We start from the raw sequence: 22,395 nt of genomic DNA, 5'->3' as shown, positions 1-22,395 counted from the left end.
AGGGTTGGACTAGATCACCCTCAGAACCCTCTGATTCTATGACTCCTTCTCTGAAACTCTGGAGAGCTGCTGCCAGTCAGTGTAGACAACATTGAGTCAGATGAACCAATGGTCTGGTTCGCTAAAAAAAAGTAGCTTCTTGTTCAGATACAGGTTATCCAGTGAAGTACCAACAGATGTGAGCCATTCAAAAATGTGTTCCTGGCAAAAAATAAAGTTCATTTTAAAGTGGTCTCTGATTATACTGAAAATACTATATATATGGTCTCAACCTATTCATAAAAATCCCTTATTCAAAGCCTAAGCCTGCAGCTTCCTCAAGGAAAGGGTTAAACCCAAGCTCATATGGGCATTTGATTGAAAACTGGTTGAATATTATTTCAAAGGGCGGGAAGGAGGTGTATTTTAAGAAATTCCAATTACAGATAAGTAATTTGCTTCTCTGGCTTACTAAGCTCCATTTCATCCTTCTGTAATTTCAAGTGCCAAACCCTCTCCCCCCCTCCTTATTTCAACAGATATTTTGAGGATGAGAATCTGATGTCAAAACTTAGTCAAACCCTTCATGAGGGTGGTTTTTTTTTTTTTAACCTAAGTTAGAATTCCGTTTCTGAGAATAAACGGATATGGATCAGAAAGATTTTTCTACCAGCTAGCCTCCCTTTCTGGATACAAGTTCACAAGCAATGCCTTTAATCATGTTTTTGTTGATTATTTATTAGTTTCTGAGGGAAATCAAAGGATGGACAACCTAAAATATGTCTTCCATAAAATATTTCCTGACTCACAAGTTGTAGTAAAGAATTTATAGGAAGTGTCTTTCATGTGCCGATATGACCTGATTGAGGGATAAAATATATGTCTTCCGCATGCAGGCAACATGTAAATGAGATATGGTCCCTAAAATGGAGCACTATATCATGAATATCTGACTGAGTAGATGTTAGCCGCTCACCACCTGAGTAGGTAAATCTGTTGGGGTTACCTTGAAAGTCTGAGCAGAGAAGATTTCCATCCTTTTGGAGGAAATTAGAACATAGAACAATAATGTTAATTTAAACCCGAAAGCGAATCCTCAAAAACAGTACATTTATTTTTTTTAAGGAACAACTGGTAATCTGGACAATTCCTGATGATGATCTATATACTTCTAGAATAGAATCCAGTATTAAGAAACTCTACAGTACTAACAAAATCTTTAATCCACCATCTGCTCAATTTGTGAGTTAGGCTTTGAGAAAACACTAATGTACTTACTACCTTGATTGGTAACACGACACTAATTAGGAGAATTAGTAACATTTCGTTATAATAAAATTAAAGCACATTGTTCGTTCTTAAGAGAAATCTTTTACTATAAACAAAGTAGTAGATGCATCTTACAGGGGTTTGACAGTCAGCCCCTCTTCAAGGGGAACTCTGGGAATTGTAGCTCTCTGAAGGGGATAAAAGGTAAAGGTAAAGGGCTCCCTGACCATGAGGTCAAGTCGTGACAGACTCTGGGGTTGCGGCGCTCATCTCATGTTATTGGCCGAGGGAGCCGATGTACAGCTTCCAGGTCACGTGGTCAGCATGACAAAGCTGCTTCTGGCGAACCAGAGCAGCACACGGAAACGCCGTTTACCTTCCTGCTGTAGTGGTACCTATTTATCTACTTGCACTTTGACGTGCTTTCGAACTGCTAGGTGGGCAGGAGCTGGGAACAGGCAACGGGAGCTCACCCCATCACGGGGATTCGAACCACCAACCTTCTGATCGGCAAGCCCTAGGCTCTGTGGTTTAACCCACAGCGCCACCCGCGTCCCCCTGAAGGGGATAGGGGCCTGCTAATAAATCTCAGCACCTATAACAAACTACAGTCCCCAGGATTCTTCGGGGAAAGCCATGACTGTTTAAAGTGGCACCATAGGGCTTTAAATGTATGGTATGAATGTGCCCTTAGCCTGCGAAAAGGAGCGGGAAGGCAGTGAAAGCTTGCCCTTTAGCCAGAAGAACTCCTTTCTCCTGGTGCCCAGGTTGCCAGATATTTTTCTCCAAAGCTCATGCCGTCAAATATCTATTTAACTCACATCTTAAATGTGTTCAGGGTCAGATGACTTCAGTAGCTGTAAGGTTTCTTTTTCTTGTGTTTTTTTTTTAGCATTCAGTAAAGATTTCTATAAAATAACTTATGGAACAATAGTGAGTGATTTACAGCTTTGAGTCACACCATTTTGAGGTTTGGGTTGGGTTTTTCTCCCCTTTTACAAAAACAGGTCATTACTTAATTCCTAGGTGTGTTTGTGGGAAGGAAACAAAGATAAATTTGTTCGCAAGTGAATCGGCGCCCCAGGTAAGAGCCCAGGTGTTCTTTCAACTATGCTGTGAGACTAATTTCTTCCTGGCCCTCCAGGAACCAGTTGAAGATGGAGACCAGCTGGCCTATCTTCAAATCTTACATACCAACATCTTTCCCTGATTCGTAGATTTCCTTATAACCCCAGACGTTCCACCCATACTTAAAGCTGGGGTGTGTGTGGGGGGGGAGAGAAGGACAGAATTTCAAAGACAATGGCAGTTGAAATGCCTTCCTTTACAGTCTGCTGTAACTCAGACCTTGGGGTGTAACCCTGGTGCACTTTGTGGAATTTATTTCCATGAAAGTAGACTTGCAGCAAAGTTCTTCCAGGGAATAGGCATGGTCTATCCCATTTCGTCGCCTGAGGCGAAATGGGAAGGTACCACTCTCCCCACCACAGGGTTGTGAGGCTGCAGCTTCCAGATTCTGGAAAGATCTTGCAAGAAGTCCATGAGATCTCTCCAGGCCCTAGAAATGCCCCACCACCACAGAAGAAGTGAGGCAAAACAGTGGCAAGATCTCATTGTGAGGCAGTGTCACTTCTCCCGAGCTTCTCCAGCTGTCTCAGCCTGTCTCACGGGGGGAGGGCCCTTTCTAGGATATTACCTGCATGGTAGTCAAGAATTTTGAAGGAAGTGCTTCTGTCAGGGAATTGTCGATCCTGCTCCTCTAGCCCTAAGCTGCTTACATCCTAAGGGCAGAGGGAAGACCTCATGCTGATCAAGAAATAAATGCAAGGGAGAACTAAAATGATTTTTATAAATTATTATTTTTTAACACGGAGATAGACAGACAAGGAAAAGGCTAAGGAGGCAAACACAAGATCAAAAACAGTGAGGATATTTTTTCCCAACACAGAGAGGGAAAATCCATGCCAACCTGACCAGAGGGCAGATCAGATCTGGAGAGCAGGATAGCTCCTCCTCCTGGACGAAGGAGCCATCTGTAGAAGGAGCCATCCTATTAACTAGATGTCCTCAAGTCCATTCTGGCAAACTGTTCATGGAACATTCAGTCATGAGAACCCACCTCCCTTGCAGAGTGAAATGGTATAGGCTAGAGACGCAATTTTAAGGAAAGATTTGCAGCTTAGTTGTAGAGCATCTGATTTGCATACAGATGGCCCCAAATTCCATCCCCAGCATCTCCAGGTAGACATCTTTGTAACCATGGAGAGCTGCAACCAGTCTTTGTAGACAAGACACTGAGCTAGGCAAACCAATGGTCCGACTTGGGAGTAAATCAGCTTCTGTTTACTGCCTTATTTGCTGTTTGAAGAACTAGGCTGATTTCACCAAAGTAAACATATTAACACTGTTTTATGTTTTGTAAATTTTACATTTACACAAGCCCTTTTACAGCAATCGAAACACATACACTCTAATTACGTGATTACATGCCTTCATCTCACTTAGGTTATTACATGCAATTATTATTACTAGTCTAAAAGTGCAGCAACAACAAAACTTCTACAAGAAAACTTTAATTAGAAGTCTATTAAACATAGGAGACACACCTTTCAAAGAGACTGACCTCATAGCTGGCAGTGGGGATGGATGAACCCTATAAAAATCTGTGCTGCAGTATTGCTTTATAGTTAGGGCTCTATGTGAAAGAAAATCCACACACTCACACATACATACATACACACACAGAGAGAGAGAATTGGGAAAAAAAGATGTGCCATAGATTATTTTTATGTTTATTTCATTTTAATTACATTTTCCCTCCATATATATATATATATATATATATATATATATATATATGGTTATCCCCATGTCCATTTTAACTTTACAACATTACACATATTAGGTACATTAGGCTGAAAATGTAACTGGCCAAAAGTGGGGATCTGAATCCTAGCCCAACACACCATTCTTTACACCTCCCTGTTCCATAAACAGCTGCCCATAACAAAAAAAAAGCTACAGTATTATTACTATTATTTTCTGGAAGCATTTTTGTTAGGAATAATAGGAGGAGAGATTAGAAAAGAAGATCAAGTATTGTTTATGTATGCGACAACCGCGGCTAGGACATTGTTAGCTCAAAAATGGAAATTACAGGAATTACCAACAATTGAGGAGTGGCAGACAAAAATGATGGACTATGCTGAACTTGCTAGGTTGACTTGCAAGACCCGCGACCATGGTGAGACGAGGTTTCAAAAAGACTGGAGTAAATATGTGGACTATATGGAGAAAAACTGTAGATCTTTAAAAACACTTGCAGGATTGAAATAAATCCTACGAATTGACTAAAAAAGTCAAAAAGGAACTGCAAAAATGGAGTTAACAAGAAACCCGCAAGAAGGGAGGGGGGAAAGTTACAGCTCGGCAGAGCAAGATGTAAGATGAAAATATAAGATGTTTTGTATAAAAGATTGTTGTTTTTTTAATTTGATAAATTGGAAAATGGAATAAAATTTATTTTAAAAAAATATTATTTTCTGACAAGATACTACTTAATTATAGTGGTGCACCGTAAGCTTAACAAATGCAACATACAATCTAAGTGTAACAGTAGAAATGACTTTAGAATGCCTCTTCAAATAATAAAAAGGTATTTCATCAGTATAACTGAAATGTATTAACATATCCAACTATGCTCCAGCCTTTATTGTATGTGTTTGTGGTGAATGATGGCTGCCTGGATCTAAAGCACAAACCATTTTGACATAAATCAGGGATCGCGGATCTCTGGCCCTCCAGATGTAGCTGGACTCCGAAGACCCATCAACTTTGATGGTTAGACATGGGGGTGGTTGGAGCTGGAATCCAATCACAGATTCCCCATCCCTGGCATAAATGAGCATGACTAAAGTTATGGCCATGTTACCCAGAGTGAGTTCCCACCAACATGTCTACTGAGAAAACTGCACTGCTAATTCTTCACTGCTGCAGAGCCTGTTTACATTTTCATGTAATCCTGCCTTCCCATCTTCCCATACAGCTGTTTGCCGTAGCAGCTGTTAATCATAGAACTTCAAGAGATGCTCATATTACTGAATCACAGGACTGCAACAAGAGTGCCTCAGTAGAACATTAGAGACCAGCCCACATAAAGCCTGGACTGCAGCAACATCACTCCTGCTGAAAAGAAAATGCTATTTCACCATCACAGATTCTCCCGCAGAATCTTGTTTTCTGAGGTTGTCAAGAATGCTATACTAGAGATCCTAAAAGCTTGTAAACAAATCAATGTCCACACCCTGCCAACATTCATGACATTCATGCATTGATTGCATAGAAACACATGTTTAGACACTCATGGGTACACATCCCTTCGCAGATATCCCTGTTCAATGGTCAAGTGTTGGAGCTCACAGGGCGTGTGTCCCTACTCTGCCCCCACATGTTAGCCCTATGCACAGAGGCTAACAAATGGGGATTCTGCCTTTTGACAGAGCTACACTTTTTAATTTTTTTTTTAAAAAAGACTTTATTTCATTTCTTTAAAAAATTTACATGATAGAAAAAAGGAAAAAAGAAAAAAACAGACAAAGGAAAACAAATATGAACATAATAATAACAAGTCCTTTTAAGTTAATCTAAAGCAAAAAAAAAACTTTAACAAACCTTACAAACCTAAAATCATCAAATCAGAATTTACAGAATAAAGCATACAAAAACAGAACAAAGAAAAAAAACAATAATAAAATTAAGAATTAAAAAATGACTCCCTACTATTGATAATACTGCTTCCCTCTAAGATAAATTCCTCTTGTCTTGCATTATCTAAGTTTAACTTATATAGATTCACTATATATTATTTCTCTATACTATTCTCTATAGTATAGAGGACAGAGCTACACTTTGTATAATGCTTTGAGGGCAAGGGCAACGGTTTTAAATGGTAGCATAAAGTTTTAGCAGACGTATATGCCACGGGTGGAAAGGTCTTTAGTAAATTGGCTAGCTGTCATGCAACATAATTTGCATGCGTGTTCCAAAGACCCTGGCTCAGGTCCCATGTCTAAACTGCATATACACATACACCCTTCCCTACCGCAAGAGTTCAAATTCCATCCTAGTAAATTCCAGGTTAATAAAGTGACTCCAGCAACCAAACCACATTTTGCAACATTTACTCAAGCAAATTAGCTCATAAGCCTGCTTAAAACCAATTGCTCCTGGAAGAAGAACTGTTAGCTGCTTGACAATATTGCCTTCGTGCTGCTTAGGCATCTCTGTGATGAGAAGCAGATGCACGCAGGCCACTTCATTTGATTGGGAAGAAAGAGGTCTCCGGGATATATGACAAACTCAGGGAATGTGGCTCCTTTAACACTAGTCATTTTGTAGGCAAACTTTCATTAAGAGCAAAGCAAAAAGTTCTCTGAATATTTGGGGCAGCGAAAGTCCCCTCTGAGACAGCAATTTGGATGGCAGAAATAAGTGTCTGATTTTTCCTAATTGCTAGGAATTGGCTTGAAAGAAGGAGATGGAGAACAAATGTTCTACAAAAGTTACAATAGGAGCCAATTCTCTGAGATTACAGGAAGCAAGGTCTGGTCCAGAGATCTGGGCCCATGGTCACATCTTTCATCTGCTGGGAACTGGGTAAGGCCACCAGGGTGCAGATGCCCATCACTATAAAACTGTCCGGCTCACATATTTGTCCTGGATGCCTGTTGCTGGGAATGACAAGTGTAGAGAGTGCTGTTGCCTTCAGGGCCTGCTTTCAGGCTACCCATCGGAATTGGGTTGGCCACTGTTAGAACAGGAATGCTGGACCAGATGGGCCTTTAGCATAATCCAACGCTGCTCTTCTCTGACACTCTGCTGGCCCTGTTTAGACAAGCATTCCCCTGGACTTGAACTTTCTGATCTAATTGTTTTAATTTTTCTTTTCCTTCTTTATTTTTGTTATGCTTTTGAGCACACTTGCTGAATTGCTTATTTTCAGTATGGTTTTGCTTTCTTGTGCATTTTCATTATTTGCGGATATTTTATACCTGGAAATCGCTTAGAAGCTATTTTGACATGTAAGCAGTATATAAATTAAATAGTGCTGCTGCTGCTGCTGCTGATAGCAAATTTTCATGATGAAATGATTTTTAAAAATCTGGAAACTGATGAGGAAATGTGAAGAACTGAACATAAGATTGGAAAAAGGAGAAATGGAGAGGAACCGATATTGGCACAATCTCCCATCCCTACTGTAACGGACGACCCCTTTAAGGTTGGTTTGTGGGCCGGGTGGAAACTTGTTAGAATTCCCAATATAATGAGCTTCCACACAGCTGTCTCCTGTCAAGGCTTTGAGGCCTGCGTTGAAAGGTGATGAGAGATATGTGAGGGGTAAACGCCCATTATCAGCATTCTCTTAAAGTCTGGATGGGAGGAGACTCTCAACAGCCACAGCCAGGCCAAGGTCAGTGTCCACTGAGACCTTTGAAGATATCTCGTTGCTCAGTCTCTGTGATTTAAGTGTAAGAATTTTCTTGACATAAGGCAGTTTTTGTTATTTTAGCTTCTGAGCGATTTTAACCTATGTAATTATTTGAAGTTTTATTCTTTCTGGCCACTATCCAGGCGGAGTTTACCTTCCTCCATTCCAGCATTCCTTCCATGCCCATACCGCTGTCTTCTTCACTCACCATTATTATATCTACTTCTGGGTCGAAAATAGTAATGTTCATTTCAACCTCCTCCTCCTACTCCATATTATTTAAGAATCTAACTCCCTCCAGCCTTTTCTACCAACGTTCCAACTATCCAGCTGGCTAGAAAAAATAGCACACACGCCTCTGAGCATTCAAAACTGTGTATTCTAAATTTTGCTCAAGAGTAACTGAACCTACTCCACATTTACCACCATGTGATGGATGACCCTTGCTTCGAAAAGCTCAGTCAAAATAGAAAGAAGGCTCAAGAACTCAGACCAGATCAAATTTCACAAAATCACACCCAACTTTACTAAAACAGAACTCTTACAAGAGAGAAAAGGGGGTAATCTCACCACACTTGCGACTAACCTAGAGAGCTCCCTGGCTGAGTGGAAAAGCACGTCACGCCTTTTTAAGTAGGCAATGCCATCCACCATGGGCTAGAGGAGCAATGAATGTCTCAGGAAACAGCTATCATGAAGATGCTTATGCAAGAAGCATGTGATGTTCTTAGAGCATCGTCACTGGCAGAAGCATCCTAGATATTTATAGTTAAGGCTGCCGCTCTATACTAATTCCCACACAGGTTGGAAACCTGGGGCTCCCTATGGGAACATTGCACTTCTCTTCAAGCAGCGTCTCCTCTCTAGCCTAGAGGAATTCACTGTACCTCCAGAAAGTCTCTCTCTCTCTCTCTCTCTCTCTCTCTCACACACACACACACACACACACACACACACCACCATCACATCCAGATACTAGCTCTGGGGAATAGTCATACTGTCCCTGCACTTGTCTTTTTTAAGGATGCTAGTTTACTGTACTTTCAGGACAGAATCCACTGCATTCAAGAGGATTCTTAGACTCCTTTTTCTTCTTCTTTGCACATTTGTTTAGTGAGGTAATTGCAGCCCATATGTTTGCAAAGATCCAAGTCCATATGGCAGCACAGGAAAGAACCAGATATTCAATTAAATTTTTAGTATTTAAATTTAAATTTGGAAGAGGTCCATTAGGGCCCTTGAGTCCCGGTCTTGTTAGTCCTCTTAATCTTTCTTCCCTTTTTTGCAAGATGCTGGGAAATTACATCAGTGCTCCAGCATCTGCACAGGCTCCATATTCTCCTCCAAGCATAATTGAGGCCTCTGGTTATAGCCAATAAAGCCCTAAAGATGGCTTAGATAAAGCATATCATAAGCAACAGTTTCCTTCTATGAGTCTAATAATTATCCCAGAGATTGATCAAGGGCGCCCTTGTAACCAACTCCATGCAACTCTCCATTGCAGAGGACCATACTTATGTGAGGGACCCAGTTAACTAATCCTTCCTCATCAAAAGGAAAGAGGTTTGCGCAAATGCACTCATCAGAATTTTGCAATGCAGTTCTCTAGCCAAGTACAGTAATGTATACAAAAACTACATCAACTCTGGTAAAGTTTGCAGAGAAATGCAGAAATTAGTGGAAATAAAATTACATTGGGGGAAATTGCCTTGTAAAAATGTGCATATGATGATGATGATGATGATGTATTATTTATACCCCACCCATCTGACTGGGTTTCCCCAGCCACTCTGGGCAGCTTCCAACAAAATATTAAAATACAATGAGGCAAAAAGGCAAATATAAATGTGTATAGTAGGAGACATCCGCCTACAAATGCTGATGAATTTTCACGAGGACTTTTATTTTTAAAAATAATAATAATGTCAAACTGGTACAATAATGTGGAGAGCTGAACTTAAGACTGGAAAAATGAGAAACTGGGAGAAACAGAAATCGACATCTTTGTCAATCCCTGCCACAGAATCAGTTACAAACACCAAATGTTAACCACACAAAGTTATTTTAGTTACAAGCTTGTACAAATGAAAGCACCATATACAGTGGTACCTCTACTTACGAATTTAATGCGTTCCGAACGCACATTTGTAAGTCGAAAAAAAAATGTAAGTCGAATCCCATAGGAATGCATTGGGAGAAAAAAATCATAAGTAGAAGCAACCCTATCTAAAAATTCGTAAGTAGAAAAAATCCTATCTAAACCGCATCCAAGATGGCGGAAGGAGCTCCATTCGTAAGTAGAAACATTCTTAAGTAGAGTTATTCGTAAGTAGAGGTACCACTGTAGAAGCAAGGAAAGTATTCACTAATGTAATGCTGTGAGCATTCTGCTCTCACATGTGTGAAGATTCATCTTATCACAGGTTCCTGTGTCTCCTGCATTACCACACAATCAATGAGTGCTCATGTGACCTCTTCACAGAGGACCTTGAAAGATTAGGGGATGTTGTCCCTTATTTATGAAGGAGAAGAATGGAAACCAAACCTCTTCTGAAACCCCTTTTTGATATGCCCCTCATAGTTCTCCTCTACAGAAGGTGATCTGAGAGAGCTATGCCCCCAGACATAATTGATCCAGCTCTCAATTAGTGGCTCTGCCTAGGCTTTCCAGTGATGAGCAACAGCCAGTTCTGCTGCTGTCAACTGAAAGAACTCTAGGTCCTTGTGTTCAATCGCTGGTTTTGTGTCACTTTCCAGTGACAGCGGGGGGGGGGGTAAGGATGGATCAGGCTTCAATTCCCTTTCATAGTTCTCGTAAATTGATGGGGAATGGCAAAACATCAACAACACACGCGCAACACACACAAGCAATGTTCAGCAAAGCACTAATTCAAATGCTCCCAGCTTTCATCCAATCTGCTTTTATAGCTTCCTTTCCTGTATCTGCTACTTCTTAAAATTTATTACACTTTCATTAAATATCCTTGGCTGATTGGAGTTCAGAGGTGAGAATCTGTTTCAGGGCAATAATAATAATAACTTAATGGAGACCCTTGTTAATGAGGTATTAACAAGGAGGTCTCCAATCCTTATTTCTCCAGATTTAATTCAACCCATGCTACTGTTACTGCCATGTCACAAAGAGTGGGGGGGGGAGCCCTCAGATCATCCATTATTATAGCTATCTGAAGATTTACTGGCCTGTCTTATTAAAATAATCAATTAATGCAGTCGTAATGCCAAGATCTAGGCCAACCTTGCAGGCTAAAGGGGGTCAACGCCTAGTTGATAGGTGGTTAGCTGACCTCCAAAGTACACCTAAGGTTTGGCATGGAAGACAACAGCTGGGGCGTAGGGGGAAGGTTACTCTTGAAATAAAAGTGGTTTGGGTGTTAAGAGGGATATGATAATATATGTAGTTACTAGTAGGACAATTGAGACATTCACATTTTTTTTTATCCCAGAGGGGGGAAACAGAACAGGGACAGAACGGGTAACACTGGAATTGAATAGGCACATGATTTTTCACAAAAAATCAGCAAGCTGAAGTTTAGATCCTTGTCTTCAAACCCCTGTGGATTTTTCATTCCAATGGAATTGCATCATGCCCTTTCTTCTGTGAAGAGGAAACATTACATCAGGCTTAATCCTCCCACTTCATGGAACAAATGTAGTGACTGGGTTTGGGGTCATGCAGTGGCTTTCATGGCTGAGTGGGAATTTGAGCCCACTCAGTCATACACTGTAGTCCTACATATTAAATACTATGCCATACTGGCACTGCAATTCACATCAGTTGTGGTTGCACCGGGGGTGGGTAGAGGTGGGAATCACTACTCTAAAGATGGGGAAATTCAGATGTTGTTGGACTCCAGCACCCACCAGCTCTACCCAGCATGGCCAACGGGGAGGGGCAATGGGAGATGGAGTCGAGCAACATCTGAAGGGCCACATATTCCCAACACTGCACTACACAATGGTCTGGTTCATTAGGTGAGTTGTACTAAATGATACAAACAGGGGCTGGACACATATGAAGGTACCATATCCTAAGTGAGATCACTGATCCATCTCAACCAGCCATCCCAACCTGCTGCCCTCTAGATGTTGTTGGATGGCAACTCCCATCATCCATGCCTCAGTAGCTCAGTGACACAACATGAGGAAAAAAGGGTGCAAGGTTCAGCCTCTAGTGTCTCTAGGTAGGGATGGGAAAGTCTCCTGCCTGGAGACCTACTGCCAGTAAGTGTAAACAATACTCAACTAGATGGACCAATGGTCTTGCTTCATATTAGGCAGCTTCTTACATTCCTATTTTGTATGATCATTGGCCATACTGCCTGGGGCTGATGGGGAATGCAGTCCAAAGCATCTGGAAGGCACTGATGGAGATGGATTGTGGATTAAATTTATAAATTAAAATGTAAACCTTCTGCCCCACATGTGTGGGAGAAATATGAGAGTATACAGGCTGCGTAGCCCTTTTAGCAGAGTGAAAAAGCTCACCACAGGAGGCAATGATGGCCACCAAATTGGATGGCTTTAAAAAAAGGATAAGACAAATTCATGGGAATAAGGTTATCAAAGACTACTGGCCATAACGGCTATGCTCTGCCTCCACAATTGGAGGCAATGTTGGACTAGATTGACCATTGGCCTGATCCAGCAGCCTCTCCTTATGTTCTTATGTTTTCATACTAAAGACCTGGCTGTCTGCTTCTGTTGCAACCCGAAGTTAGATTCTTGCTTCTCAAAGTTTTCCTTCTTCTAATCCTCCTTGTTAAAAAAACAACTTGCTATTTTTGAGTCTTTTTCTTTTTTCACTCCCCTCCTCCTTACAGCTTCTGGCAACCAGCAGCATGCCAACACTGGGTAGCCCATCTGAACCTTACTTCAGAATCAAACAATTTTCTCAGTCTCGCAGAGTCTGAATCGCTCAAGCTAAATCGAGAGGATTTACCTATTGAACGCTCAGGCAGGCTCCCTTTCAACTCTGAAAGAAGGAAGAATTATGAGACTGGAGTAATTCATTGAGAGCTATCTGTCCTGGCACTTAATCAAAGGGATTAGGACTTGGAAAGGAGTGGGGGGGGGGAAGCCCACAGGTGAACCTCCAGGAAGCATACCAAGCAGTTATCAAAAACATACAAGTTCAAAGCAGCTCAATTTTCATATGTTAAAAGTATGTGGATGGAGCCCGGGGCTTGTTTCTAGGTAAAGTGCTGTGTTAAAGCTGTTTGTACTTGCATATTTAACAGACAAGGGGAATGAAGCAGTGAGTGGCGGAGCGGTATTTAGGGTCCACCTCGCCCCTCTTGCAATGCAATAAATCAAGCCTGGTGAGACGTGAACTGTTGCCGCATCCAAGTTTCACATGCCCTCTCCCCGACTTTGGCAGTCACAACAGATATTCATTTACCTCGTCAACAACGGGGGCTGTCATAACACACACAGGCAAAGATGTTATATGCTGGGGTAAAGGTTGGAGCTGGGGAGAGGGAAGAAGGCCTTTCCATAATTGTTATTAATCGTGTCACTGGGGCTGGTCTAACAGCTTTATTTAAACTCGCAATGGAAAAGGCTGTGTTTTCTTTTCTTTTCAACACACACACTTTCTCTTCTGAATAGAACAGTGGCAAATGGTCTAAGTTAGGGCATCATCTGAGCCTGGGCTGATGGGGGGCTTAGACACCCAACCTGTTGCCAATGCTAGCGCTCAGAGATGAGCATACAAAACAAATAGTGGTTAGACCCAGGCTTTCCATCGTTTGGTGTCCTACAGCCTTCCCCAACCTCTGGCACCCTACAGCTTTGGCCTACAGCTCTCATCACCCTGTTGGTGGCTAGGGCTGTTGGGAGTAGTTGCCTGGCAATAGCTGGAGGGCACCAGGTTGGATAAATCGAGTGCTGTTTCCCCTCAAAAGCTATGCCCATGAGGTGTATGGGGTGTTAGGGGAGGGGTAGTACCTCTGGTGGGGGAGAAGTTGTGATCCTTCTGGGGTAGTTTGTCCAATTTTAATCCCCACTCTGCACTCACTTGTGGCTCCTAGAAGCTGTCAGCGACAGCCGCCACACCCCAGGAAAGGCTTTGACTGGTTGGCCAATGGGTCTCAAACCCTCAGTGAATTAAGGTCTTCTCCTGCATGCCAAGACAGTCTCTGGAGGATTGAATGGGCATGACCAATTGTGGGTCCAATGGTTTCTGCATGCGCTGTAGAGGGAAGTGGGGGGGGGCAGATGCGGCTCCGTCAAGGAGAAGGGAAACACCAATCCTAAACCTCCACTGCCTTTGGGAGAAGAAAAGGCTAAGGAGTAAACCCTACACAAATCTGGAGTGGAGTTCCTAAGACGGTTGGATGGCACCTTGCATGCCTTCTTCCAGCAACTCCAGCAGCCAAGCTGGTGCCAAACTATGGTATGGGCACCAGGAAAGTCACTTTGTGCACTGTCTCTCAAGACGGATGGATGCCAACTTGCCTGCACACTTGATTTTCAGCAAACTGAGTCGCCGAAGTCACTTGATGGGAGTTGGAGTCCGGCATCATCGGGGGCAGGGGGACAGACTTGTTCCGCAATCCTGCTTTACAGACTGCACCCATAGTATGTTGCTGATGCTTCTTTCTCCCCTCCCCCCCCAAAAGCCAAACAGGAAGGGAGAGAAATAATCCTTCCCTCTCCCTTCCTCCAGCTCTACTATATATGGGAATGAAGGGCCATCTAAAGGTAGAAAAAAGCAAGACATTGCTGACATTGCTGCAAAACTTGCAGGATGGGGTCACTTTCTTCTTTCCTCCCCATTCTCCATGGAGGAAGGTTTTGGTCCCACCACGAGCTTTACCATACAGTGCCATCCATGATGCCTTCTGCTGTCTCCAGCACAAAACAAACAAACAAACAAACAATAAAATGTGGGAAGGGAAGGGAAGGGGGAAAAGAGTTGTTGTGACACAGACATGATGCAGAGCAATCTGAGAGATTCATTTGCAAATATCATAGCAGAGATACACAGAAACAAAGATCACACTTTGTAATTCAGTAGAAGGGTGGCGTTTAGGATCTTGACACTTCAGGAATCGCACGAGAAGATAATGTTTGATAAGCATGACAGTGAAAGTTGGCCTAAAGACAAAGCCACAGAATATGCCAAGGTTGAGCTGAGGTCCATAGCTTCTCACAAGGACTGCAGTCAAGTGGCTCAGCATGTAGAAGGTCCTTGGCTTCTTCTGTTAAAAGGTTCCCAGCAAAGTTGGAAAGACCCCCTGGAAAGATGCTGCCAGTTGAAATAGACCACAAGACCAAAGTGGCACCCTTTAGATCGGTGCTTCTCAAACTTGGGTTTCCAGCTGTTGTTGGACTACCACCATCCCTAGCTAGCAGGAGCAGTGTCAGGGATGATAGGACTTGTAGTCCAACAACAGCTGGGGATCCAGGCTTGAGAAACACTGCTCTGGATGTTGCTGGGACTACAACTCCCACCACCCCATGCTGCTTGGGGCTGGTTGTAGTCCAGAACATCTGGAGGTCGTCAGGTTGGCTTTTCCCAGAACAAAAAATATTAAGACAGATCATCCAATGCCATGTCATGTTCTACGGCACGTTCCTCTTTCCCATTTCATAGCTTCAAGTGCTTTCAATGTGTGGATACTATTGAATGCAGAGCCAGAGCTGATGCTGGAGACCATGCAACTATCTTGAAAACCTATTCAGCATTTCCACCACTGCCAGTGTCCTTTATTTTAATCTAACGTCTCAACAAGCAAACTTCAACCCAGTGAACTCAGGATCCCACAAGTCCAAGTCCACCCATTGAGTATTGAATTTTCTGTTCTTTTGCTTGCTTCTTTGCCTTTTAAATTGGTGTGCTATTTAAATGAATTAACATATGCAAATAAAGATTGACAGAGCTCCCCTCCCCCCACAAACCCAGAAAGCATTCCTCCGAAGAGAAAAAGGAAAGTATTCATGTGTCTTAATTACTCAAAAACTGTGTCTTCTATTTAAAGCCAAACTCATAAATAAAAGAATTAGCATATCATTCATTTTGTCATTGCTACTCTCTTCTAGGAATACACAGCTTTGTTTCCTTCAGGTTCATATAAGTTGTGTGTGTGTGTCACCTTTATTTTTTTTAAAAGAATAAATATTGGCTTCATGGTTGCAAAATTTTGGATGGGGGAGAGGAGGGTGAAGGGAGGGCGTTTGCCTGAAAGAAAATATGGCTTTAATAGAAGTTTTACATCTGTGTGGTATTACGTGCATGTAAAACAGATGTAACCTAATTACATTTTCATTTAAATTGCTAAATAGCTACTTCAGGGTTTTTTTTGGATTTTTTTAAAAAGAAAAAGCTAACATAACATACAAACAACAGTTACTATAATAACAAGTGTACTTAGAACTAAATGGGATGGATCAAAGAGACATCAGACAAAATTTGAGCTGGTCTTTGAAAAAGATACAGTGACATAACAATGCTGTATTGATTTACTTAGTAATTTAACGTCTCTCTAGCTCAGCCAGAAGACACAGCTCAGTTTAGCAGAGACACATGGAGGTAAATCCGTTGAGTTTATATAAAGACTTTGAGTTGCATGAAGATTAGATGTACTCTACTGGAGATTATGTAGCAAAACCCCAAATTGGAAATTAGAATGCTAATGCAATACAATCAACATGATTACAGTTTGAATAATGTTACAAATCGGACAGCAGCTACAGCCTTGCTATTTCGTTTCTTTTTATGTCTCACGAGCAAATTCTAAGCATATTCTCCTGGCTCAGGTTATAGGAGGTCATCTGTTTGACTGTTGCTAGCATAATAGAGCTTTCTCCGCCATAAAAAAAAATAAAAATAAAATTGCCCCTTTTGACTAAGAGTGAGTAGAAGAAAAAAAACTAGGGATGGGTGGCTCTGTCGATTTCTCACAGTCTCTCATGCTCACCATCTTAAGTTCAGGTCACCGTATTTCTGCAGCAGTTTGCAAATTTATTTATTTTTTAAAGTCCTTGGGAAATTTCCTCAGTATTTTAGTGCATCCTTCTCCTAATATAGACAGAATTGTGGAGTTGAAAGCATTAGGAAATGGAATTCCTTTGTGAATGAGAGATGTAACTTGTAGTCAGGGGGAATGATTTTACCCGGGAAGTATTTTATTTTATTTTAGTTCTTCCACCCCAAAATCAACTTTAAGGTGTCCAGCACAAAGGCTTCCATATCTATTTGCCTGCAATTTTGTAGGTTTTATTCACTCTGATGAAGCTACCATGCCTGCAAATTTCATCCAATTCTGTCAAAAAGGAGGGGAATCCTCTTTTTCATTTCTCAATATTTATCCACCCTCTCCCCCCAAGAACCCTTCCAACAATGCCCTAAACTTTGCTTTAATTCCCAATTCTCCCCCATCCCCATTTGGGGCTTGAGAGTGAACATGGCAATGGACCTGATGAGGATCCAGAGTCATCAGAGGAAAGCCCAAGTAATGAACTAGTAGAGGACCAGGTAGAAGAGGTCCTGGTAGTGATTATGTAAGTCACCTCTTTGCCAGGCATATAACTCCTATTTCAGCTTCTTAATCTCCAGGTCTTCCTTGATCAGTTTTAGATGCAACTTCAATACCAGGTAGGGGTCATGGACACTTGAAATCATCCTTCAGCTTTACCTTTCGCAGTTATTTTGTGCCTTCTTACACACCCACACCCACACACACCCACACCCACACACACCTTGTAACTTAGTGCATGTATGAAAATGTGAAAAAGGCAGGAAAACTTGCAGATGAGAAGGTGGACAGCAGACCACTTCAAGCAGAAGCAGAATTCAGAGTGAAGTTGGGTTCCGTTTGGTAGCAACTCTAAATTTAACAACTGGGGGAAGCTCACTTCCATCACTTCAGTTTGCAAAGTATTTCTTCATCCTGAGCTTTGGTGGTCAAGCAGCCCAAACTTAAACATTAAGAACCGTGAGACACCAATGAGCTTTCATGGATTGACTGAGCACAGCCTTGCCTTTGCTCGTCCTGACCAAATTATCTTTATTAAAAGAAACACAAGTTAACTCGTCTGGGAGATGCTATTCCGGTGGTCCGGTCCCTCTTTTGAAAACTTCCATCTTTAATACGAAGAAGTCTCCTGCATCACTATTTATAGAACCAGAACTCTTGTGATCTCTTGAAACAAAAAAGGAGCTGTGTGTGGGAGTGTGTGTGTCCCCCACCCCCAAATTGGCAAAAGCAACAGAGGCGTTACTTTATCATGAAAGGCTCACTGTTTGCAGTGATATACATTAAAACACCGACACTTCTGAAAGATGAACAAATCCTCTGACCCTGTTTTGAAGTGCCAACACACTCCAGTGTTTGCCTCTTAAAATATTTATTCCCTTCATAAAATATCTATGTGCTGATCTCAGTCCCTCAGCAGTAAATATTCTTATTTTTCACATTAGCAGAAGCCCCAACGAAACTTGAGCCGGCAATCAGGAAAAAAAACAAAGATGGTTCCTATTTAAAATATTACTGTTTTATTACCAGTTGCTGTCTTCAGATTGAGAGGACTATTCACTTCCATATAAATGCAAACCTTTTGCTTGAGGAACATATGAGCCTGCTGGATCAGGCCCATCACCCATCTAGTCCCCCATCCTGTTCTCACAGAGGTCACCCAGATGCCTATGGGAAACCCACAACCAGGACCTGAGCATAAAAGCACTCTCCCCTTCTGTGGTTTCCAGCAGCTGGTATTCAGAAGCATTACTGCCTCTGATCATGGAGGCAGAGCACAGCCATTGTAGCCAGTAGCTATTGATAGCCCATTTATCCATGAATTTGTCTAATCCTCTTTTAAAGCCCTCCAAGTTGGTGGCTAACGTTGCCTCCTGTGGGCGTGAGTTCTGTAGTTTAACCATAAGTACACTGTTATCTCTGTCCTGAAGGCTCAGCCAGTCTCAACCTTTGTTGGGGCAAGTTGCTCATTCACTTGGTTCCAACAAGCCTTCCTAGCTGGATAAATGGGTCTTTGCCACAAGTGCCTGTTTTGCATTGTTTTAGTCTTGTTTTAAATGCATTGCCTGGTTCAGAACATGAGACAGGCTCACCTTTGCAGCAACTGCATTTACAGTAAGCCATGAGTTCCATTCCAAAACCTTTTGATATTTCAACTTGCTACAAAGACAGGTGAGGTTGCTAAACAATGAGCCTCCATCAACAGTCGTTCAACTGTCATATTTCTTTACATAGTTCTTTTTAAAGAGGCTGCAACCTGCTCATCCCCGGAGTAAGGTGAAGTCTCCTCCTCTTTCAGATAGCATTTGTGAAACTGGTTGCACTAGCTGTAAGAGTCCTAGAAAGGCACCATATGACGATTTCACCTGCAGGAACTCTGTACCTGGGACAGGGAGCCTGTGGCCCTACAGAATGCTGTTGGTTTCAAACTCCCAACAGCCCCCAGCAGCATGGCCAGCCAGGGACTCCAACAGCAGCAGGATGCTCTGTCCCTCTCAGTGTAACATACCTCAATGGTTTGGGCAAGTAACCCCAAAAAGTGAGAATTAAAGACACAATAACTACTTTTAACATGCATTTTAAAATGGCACCCTGTCATATAATACTGGTTTAGATTTAATTGCAAAACACATTTCGAACCAGCAATTGGAATACACTTTGCCCTGAGAGCTGCCCAGGCGAGAACATTGCCAGGACCTAGTTTCCAAAGGCTTGTCTGAACGGGGAAGGTCTTGGCCTGCCAGTGCAAAGATAACAAGGAGGGAGCCAGCCTAACCTCTCTTGGGAAGGAATTCCACTCCAGTATAGTTCCCCCCCCCCACTTGCTGAATTAATGCACTTTGCACATTGACACACACTTCACAATCTGTGACACACACTTCACAATCTGTGCCTTTGTAACACATTCTGGACATAAGCCCCACTTTTAAGCCTGCACTGTTCCAACCCTCTATGTGATCACCAAGGCCACAAGTCACCCATCTGCATGAAAGGTTTTGATTTCCTCATCCACGGGATGCAGGGGAAAGAAGTGGACACTCATTATCCACGCTAGGCTTGGAGATCCTGAAGGCTACAGAACAGCCTCAGGGTAAACAACTGAGCTTCCATTAAGCCCGGACTGTACCGCTGGCTGATTTCCTCTAGCAATAATATCCAGGGTCACACGTGCAGAGAATTCTGAGCTGAACGCTGCTGGAAGAATCCCGACCAAACACCACAGCTGCATTTCCCCATACTGTTTAGTATGATGTTTTGAAAAAGAATAGCCATCTCTCTATTCAACATGAGCACCAAGCCCCCCACAAAAATAAAATAAAATAATACTTAGGTTACTATGGCTGTACCAGGGAATTCCTGGGGGGCATTTTTCTCAGTTACTCAATCTGATTGTTTTTATATAATAATAATAATAATAATAATAATAATAATAATAATAATAATTTATACCCCACCCATCTGGCTGGGTTTCCCCAGCCACTCTGGGCGGCTTCCAACAGAAAAATAAAACACAGTAATCTATTAAACATTAAACGCCTCCCTGAACAGGGCTGCCTTCAGATGTCTTCTAAAAGTGTGGTAGTTGTTTTCCTCTTTAACATCTGTTGGGAGGGCGTTCCACAGGGCAGGCGCCACCACCGAGAAGGCACCGAGATGTGCAGTTTTTTTGGGGTTTTTTTTTTTGAAATATTCACTTGTGCTGTGAAATACTCAATACCATACACCCTCTGGGCATTAGTATAAAGGTCCAAATTAAAAGAAACAGTTTGACAAGTGGGAACTGGGGGGCGGGTGGCAATGTGGGGTGCTTCTCTCCATGATCTCAGATGCTCCATTTTCTCCCTCACTCTCATTTTCATCCCCACCCGCTTCAACAGCCAGCATTATTTGAGCACTGAACACTGATCCCCTGGGGCATTTGGGGGGGGGTCCTTTTCCTCACCCCAAATAAACTAATCTACTACTTATACCCTACTAATACCTGCCTCTTATGTACATAATGTTCTGCTTGAGCTACATAGGATCTGCCGCTCAGAGCCTTGGGTATGTGAAAGATCAGACAAACCTGGTACCCAAAATAATTAATTTGTAGCTGCAACAATGTAAATGGCTTGGGCAGCTTTGTTACCCCCGCAGCAGCAGCAGCAGCCTGCTTGCAAGAACTGGGATCCTCCTTCAGTCACTAGTGGGCAAAGTTGCCATCTCATGATACAGAATCGGAGATGGAACAGCAGTGCAGAAACTGCGTCCAGCTGTCTAGGACTAAGAACATAAGCCCTGCTGGATCACATGAAAGGTCCATCTAGTCCAGCATCCTGTTTTCTACAGCAGCCAGCCAGATGCCTCTGGAAAGGACAGAAGAAGGGAAGGCCTTTCCCTGGCATCTCCAGTGCAGAAAAAGAAGTCTCAGATAGAAGTGGTAGCAAAGATCCCTGCCTGAGAGACTCTGAATTGCTGGTAGAACAGAGCTAGATAGGCACTACAAAAGTAGCTTAATGTGCACTCAAGAGGAAAGGTTGCAGCATTTGTCACTTTTCAGTTTCAAGAAAAGGCAACCAAGAGCTGACATTGATAGAAGTTGGCAAAATCATACATGGGATAGGGAAAGTGGATAAATGAAAAGTTTTCCTCCCTCTCTCATAACACTAGAACTCCTGGACATCCAATGAAGCTGAACATGGTAAGATCCAGGACAGATAAAAGAAATGATTTCTTCATGCAGGGCAGTGATGGCCACCAAGTTGGATTGCTTTAAGAATAGACAAATTCACAGAGGATAAAGCTATCAATGGCTACCTGCCATGATGGCTTCTTCTGAATACCATTTGTTGGAAACCAACATCATTTACATTCATTGCTCTGCTCGCTTTTGCCTTTGGTCCCAGCCACCACTGGTGTGTAAACCTGAGAAGACTGGCCAGAAGGGAATGTGGCCTCTTAGGTTGAACAGGGTTTCCCATCCCTGATCCACAGGGTTTCAGCTTTGAGTTCTATGATGATTGATCTGGAAGCTGCTGGTCAGACTCACAACACTGTCGACTTATGCAGGGTCTCATGCAGGTCTTTCTATTGCCTCTTCTCTGCTCCTTTAAACTGGAGATTGGATGTGAATCCTTCTGCATGCAGGGCCTGTGCTTTGCTATTGAGCTGTGGTCCCTCTCTGCTGAATCTTGCGGTTACATTTTAAAATGATGACTTTTCCAATAATACTTTTGGAATCTGATTTGGAAGAAATAATGTGCAGGCAGAGAGAAGATATAAAAGGAAGTAAGGGTGGCAAACATAATTCCTTCTGGGACCATGAAAAGTTTTATGAGAATAGCCTTGTGGGGGGAGCCCTGGACATTTTGACTATAAAGTAATTGAAGCGATTGGATCTTTACCTGCATAAAATCATTATGTTGAACAATTAAAGCTTTCACAAATGTTAATGACCTAAATTTAAAGATGTGCCCTCCCCTATTAAACTGAAACAACACCTCATGCTGTTTAATCAATACTGACAGGATGGGAGCATTAAAATAACTTGGCACTTCAAGGCTGGCACAAACAGCTACTGCGGAAAGAAATCTGGGGGGTGGTTTTTCTTTAAGTATCGAGACTCGACTCTCTGTTCTGCTTACTGGGTGACAGAAACAAGAGTGAGAGTAGATTTTTAAG

The 22,395-nt window shown here is 42.3% G+C and overlaps 1 protein-coding gene across 6 annotated transcripts in view; it reads right to left on the bottom strand.

Annotated features, from left to right (window-relative positions):
• Positions 1-22,395, bottom strand: part of FTO (FTO alpha-ketoglutarate dependent dioxygenase) — a 249,524-nt gene that overhangs the window by 80,434 nt on the left and 146,695 nt on the right. Inside the window, exon 9 of one of the 6 annotated variants that reach the window (XM_060276061.1) lies at positions 2,073-22,395. This exon is cut by the window's right edge and continues 21,696 nt beyond it. The exons of the other annotated variants lie outside the window; for them this stretch is intronic. The gene's annotated coding sequence lies outside the window, so the exon portion shown is untranslated. Of the gene's footprint in view, positions 1-2,072 lie in introns of those variants that run through there. 6 annotated transcript variants of the gene reach the window in all.

This window comes from Zootoca vivipara, chromosome 6 (genome assembly GCF_963506605.1).
Source record: "Zootoca vivipara chromosome 6, rZooViv1.1, whole genome shotgun sequence".
NCBI lineage: Eukaryota > Metazoa > Chordata > Lepidosauria > Squamata > Lacertidae > Zootoca > Zootoca vivipara.
Note: the sequence above shows the minus strand (reverse complement) of the source record. Positions and strands in the feature narration are given on the sequence as shown.